The sequence below is a fragment of the Musca autumnalis genome, unplaced genomic scaffold (assembly GCF_047663935.1).
Source record: "Musca autumnalis isolate F117 unplaced genomic scaffold, ASM4766393v1 scaffold_1, whole genome shotgun sequence".
In the NCBI taxonomy this organism is placed as follows: Eukaryota; Metazoa; Arthropoda; class Insecta; order Diptera; family Muscidae; genus Musca; species Musca autumnalis.
Window position 1 is genome coordinate 6412262 of NW_027411644.1, and position 6000 is coordinate 6418261.

The 6000-nt window shown below is 32.8% G+C and overlaps 1 protein-coding gene across 1 annotated transcript in view; it reads right to left on the reverse strand.

The window, feature by feature from the left end:
• The window catches only part of LOC141390149 (uncharacterized), a 97495-nt gene extending 95560 nt beyond the window's left edge, over window positions 1–1935 (reverse strand). Inside the window, exon 1 of the mRNA XM_073962833.1 lies at window positions 1312–1935. The gene's annotated coding sequence lies outside the window, so the exon portion shown is untranslated. The remainder of the gene's footprint in view (window positions 1–1311) is intronic.
• Window positions 1936–6000: the final 4065 nt, after the last annotated feature.

The window sequence follows — 6000 nt, forward strand, 5'->3', positions numbered from 1 at the left end:
TTCAGGTATATATATATATATATATATCTACATATATGTATATAGAAATTTATTCAGGCCTGCCATGATGTTCCAAATATAAATCCTCCGAATGGCTGGACAGAATTTGATAAAATTTTGACTGTAGATTCTTTAGGTCTTAGAGTAGATCGTAAGATAGTTTTTATACCGGGGAAGGGAGAGGGCGGGGGACCTCACCCACAACGAGTTTTAGCCAAACACGAAATCTCAGAGATAATTTGACGTATTGGGATGCAATACAACAGTAATTGTGACCTCCATCATTAGTTGATGATTTGGAAGTAGAATAACGCGATCGCGTTCAATTTTTGAATTCTTTATAATTACATGTTAAGATTTTTAAATTTAGTATGTTTTTGTAGTCCCAATTACTAAATTAAGAGATCTTGAACATAAAAGATTTCAATGCTTGGTATAACTCGATTAAGATAACTATCAAATTTCGCGACTTGTGTCAAGTCCCACTCCCAGCCCAACCCAATACTTAAAATATCCAAATTTTTAAGTGTCACGCTATCTGTAAGTATTTTTCTACAAGTTTACGGATCCATACGGGGATAAAATTTTCAACACATATAGTACTCACTATTCCCTTCTACCATATATATATATAGTTTCGCCAATACGTCGCAACACCAAGAATTCTATTCCAAAAACCGTATAAACTACACAAAAAATACACCACAAGTCTACATCAAATATTCCTTACCAAATCTAACTTTTTTAATTCTTAATCAGAATATTAATTTAAATGCCTTTACACGTATTATCCCTTAAAAAAACGGATTATTACGTTAGCGCTTTTTAATTGTTGAGCTAAACAAATTTGTTCTTCGTTTGATAGATTTATGTGGTCATGAAGCGTTGCCAGGATGAAATGATTTTGTTTCTAAGTGGCTCAAAGTGTTAGGAATTTAAACCCGTTACTATTTTACTCAAATATTTTACTTCAAAAATATACTTTTTGTCTCAGAAACCTGCCATTGGGCCTATAGTGCTTGGTTGCGATTTTGAATTTCCTGGAACCTGCATTGTTTCTGTTAAGGGTAATGTTTCTATACATTGTTTCATAAACATTTTTGTTGTTTGCGTTATATTATGTCTAGTCTTTTTGTTTGTATGGCCTTGTACAACAATTCAAGCATATTTTTGTTCAAAGTATATACATATGTATGTATTGAATGTTAAGGGATTATAACATACATACATATGTATGTGCCTACACAATAATTTTTTAACAAGCACACTTGATATAGAAAAAGAAAGTTATCAGACCATGACAGCACTTACAGATTACGGGATTGTTGCAATATATTTTTTTGTAATTCAATGTTTATTCTTCACTTTTTAAAATTGACTTTTTCCACTTTAATTAAATATTCTGCATTAAATGTTATTTAACGTAATATAAACTCGTTTTGTTAGCTCATTTGTTTTTATAAAGGACATTAAATATTTTGATGTTGTTTTTGCACACACACACACAACTAAAGTAATTTATTTAAAGTGCAAAAACGCTGCAGTTGAAAGGGAATGTTAAACAAACAACAAAACGATATTACATCGTTAATTATGCAAATTCATTAAAGTAATTATTAATTACTTTATTTTTTATTGAATTATGCATGGATTATGCACACCATAAAAATTAATTAAATAATATTATGTATATGTTTGCCAACATGTTAATACGCATTTTTTTCAAATTTTTATGTTTCATTTTCTTTTATAGTTTTATTTTTTCTCTTTATGGCTACTTTATTTCGTTGCATTTCTTATCGGTTAAGAATAAAAACATTTTGTTTCAATTTGTTTGCACATTTTAAAATTTGTTATGTTTCCATTCTAATTTCTTTTTGAATTTTCAATCTCAATTGTTGTTTTCCGAGCGCGTGCATTAAGCTCCATGTATTATCTGAATGTTATACGCGCGAGTTATCACAACAAACTAAATTTGTGAATTTTCCCACATCGCATTCCTACCAACGATGCCTTTGGCGGAGACGCATCACAGTTAGCAGTCAATAGCAGCAGCAGCGCTAGCAGCAGCAACAGTAGCCGCGAAACCGCACAGCATCATTGACCAATGTTAGTTGGTAACAGAACATTTGACCAACTATATGGCACTGTTCTCTCGCAATGTTAATAACATTATGTGAGAATATTCATATTAAAAATAGGGGGAAGCTGTGGAACAGAGAGGCATTTGTTTTGGAATATTTTTTGCTATATAAATAAAAAGAACATATGCAAATGATAACATTGTCCAATGTTATTTTACAGTGGGAAAATATTTATGAAAATGTGTGTTTCTTAATAATAAAATCGCATCCTTAATAAAAGAGCAGTAAAATGTATGAGACGTAAAACGAATTTCATATTTGGAATATTTATATTCTGAATATTTCAGTAATGTTTTTATATGAACTGTTTTTGTTGAAATTCAAAACAAGACCATCTCTAACATATTCCAGTTATAGGTACGATTAGAAGCTATAAAAACATTAGTACACTCATTTCGACAAATTGTAGAAAAACATGGTTTTCTTGGAAATGTAAAATTATTTACAAAAAAAGGAAGATACGACCACCGTCACGTTTGGCGACATTAAGCTGAATGATTCGAAGAGGTGCGCAAGTTACGACAATTAGTTGAGCACGCTAGGTGCGACAGGGAGATGAGAAGAGTCCTACTTCGCATTAGATCTCCTTCTGCGGAAGAGGAACCACTACAATTTACAATGGATGATGTTTGCAAATGCTAAATTGTACAAAGGGTTAGACTGTGACGGTATCTCCAAGTAATGTTGGAACAGATGAATTAGCCAGGAATGGGGGATGTGTCACCAATTCTCAAACTGTAGCTACTTACCCATATCGAACTCGAAGTCTGTGCCAGACAGGGATGACAGCTAAGGTGAATCGTACGGATCGATTTCATTTTTGTCGCCCGTAGCTAACATTGAATCCGGTCCTAGGTAGAACGTCAGGTGCCAATACAAACCAGAGTAGTTTGGGCTTAGCTCCATTCGGGATGGTGCAGACGTTTAAATTCATAGAGGGCAAGGATGAATGACACCGTGCAAAATATCTGTCATGTGAAACTGCTAAAAATAAATTCGTCTGATTCTGGAAAAAAATTGTATTAGTCGCAAATATTTTTAGAATGTTAAAATTTGTGTAAGATTGTTTACATTTTGTCATTTGTAATGGTACGACATGCTCTGTGGTTCTATGAATAATTTTAAAATCTTCACTTGTCAATGCAAGCTATGGAGGTTAGCAGGGGTAGTCTACACCTTTTTGTCGGCAGAACTGAAGCTGGTGGTTGTGTTAGTAAAATACAAGTGGTGAATACTCGTTTTTGGAGGTTTCTCCTAAGATTAATTATAGGCATTTTCCATAAGTTCTCGTTGTTGATTCATTCTCGTAAACCGTGTAAAACTTACGATTTCCAGTTTATGGAAATTGCATAATTTTGATTTACTTGAAAATTAGAAATATTTGATTTTCATTGCCCAAGGTGGTGAACTCATTCTCTTGTTCCGAGTAGACTAGTGGTAAAGGAGAATGGGGGTGCTTTACCACCAGTTTTTGATGGTTTGGAAAAAATATTTGAATTTTGGCCAAATTATTGTATCTTTTTAATTAAATGTTCAATTTTAAGTGGAAATATTTTTCTATTGATTGAATTCCATTTTTATTAATGTACGGTAAGATTTATGGGCACTGTAACTAGTCGCGCCAGCACATTGCCATTACAATGAAAAAGAAAAAATAGATATATGGAATAATCAAAATAAATAACTAAAATATTTAATAATATGAACTTAATCAATCATATGTTTGAATCTTCAACAAAAACAAAACACACATAATATATCATAAAAATTTACTAGCGAATCGAATTAATTTTTTAAATGATGGGAAAAACTACTCTAAAAAAGAAGAAAAAAAAATTAATCAAAAAAATTGGGAAATACATATTTTATTTTTTTTAGCAAATTTAATGCTGCGAGTTTTATGATACATAATGTAGATAGACATTTTATTTCTTTGGTGACCGATTGTGAAATTTTATGAAGAATATTTTTTCTTTGACGTCATCTCTCTAAAATTATGTTTTGTGGGACAATTTTGAATAAACTCAGATGAAGTCCGACTTTTTCCGTTTTTTTTTTTTCATTTGTAGAGATTTCTGGCGATTTACAGGTTTGGTGTATTCTGAGACCTATAGTAAAATTTTATGACAAACAATTTCGTAGAATATTTGGATATGATAAAGGAGTTTTTGAAGGATTTTCGAAAAAAAGGACCAAAAAGACCCCTTCGATTAACCGCCTGAGGTTTAAAATTTTTAACAAAAATTTTGCCCACATCCTCCTCTGTAAAGCAGACAAAGACACTATATACCTAAAATGCAAGGATTCCATAATATCTTAACTCGAATATTTCGAAAAAAAACTAGAAATGGGCGGAACTTTCCCCGCCTACTTTGGTCACTTTCCAATGTAAACTTTAAAAACGCCGATACACGTGTCTCATATTTTTTGCTCTACTTCCATAATCTACTCAGTTTTCCTTGTCATTGTTTTGTTGTCGTACAGTGTAATTTACAAGTATACACAACGTCCTAATTATAACTCATACGCCTAGATACCTCTAGCTTTCCACACAACATACATACATACGTAGATCGGGTGAACAGCAATACTGCAACGATATTATTGCTTGCCCTTTACCAGCTCACTTGAATGATGACCAAAAGTTTTGAATACAAGTTTTGCTTGAACCTTTTTGAGAAAGATTCCATAAGGAGTATACCGATATGACCCATCTTCGAAATTGATCTATGTTTGAACGAAATATTACGGGGACCAAATTTTGGATCTAAAGGTCGATCCGTTCGACAGATTCAGGCTGACGGACGGCCAGGGATACATCGTCCCCATATTGTCTGAAACGGATTCACCCAAACATACATTATTTCAACGTACCAAAGTGTATATATCGTCACCATAAATGCCCGAAAAACAAAACAAACAAAACGCGAAAAAATTTGATTTTGGGATCTGTCATTACAACAAAATCTGCAATGTTATCACATTTCCGAAATGTCATTTCTTGAATAGGATCGTTATTTTTGAACGTGGAAGCTTGAAGTTTTGCCGGATCATATATTTTAGCTTTATGTATTAAATTCCATCAAAAAACGAATTTGGATTTTCATGTGGGTTACGTCTTTGGGCATTTATGGTGACGATACGCACATACCCTCGGTAGCCTATAGACTGAGCCCTTGCAGAATATTTCGCAGTTATAATTAAGTATGAATCTAATATATAAAAGGCAATGTGTGTATGTTAGTATGTTTGTTTGTTTGTATGTTTGTATGTTCCGAATAGACTCAAAAACGGCTGAATAAATTTTCTTGAAAATTTCAGATAATGTACTGGGAACACCGGTGGTGAAAATAGGCCATATATTTTTTTGAATGGTCGTCGCGGAAGTGAAATATCGCGGTCATCCCAAATTATTCAAAAATGTATTATTTCAGATAATATACCTAATTTTAGTAAGCGTGACTACAGAACCGCTATAACACTGGCTTCAATATGTGGGATAACGAGGTCAACGCCATAGTTTGGAATACAGTAAAATCCCGATAACATGAGATGTCACTATAAAGAAATTCCGAAAAATCGATTGGGAAATCTTATAAAATTTTGTATGTGGAGTTTTTAGGTCTGAGAATAGGTCGTAATCTATTTTTTTTTTTATCCCGCTAAGTGTAGTGACCGGTGGTCCTCCCCACAAATTGTTTAAGAAAACCGCGAAATTCAAGATACTTTTAAATATATTGTTTACAAATTGTTTGCATTGCTATGGTAATACTGTCTTGACCCTGAATGGTCGTTGCGGAAGTGAAATATCGTGTTCATCCCAAAATGTTCAAAAATCTACTATTTCAATTAATTA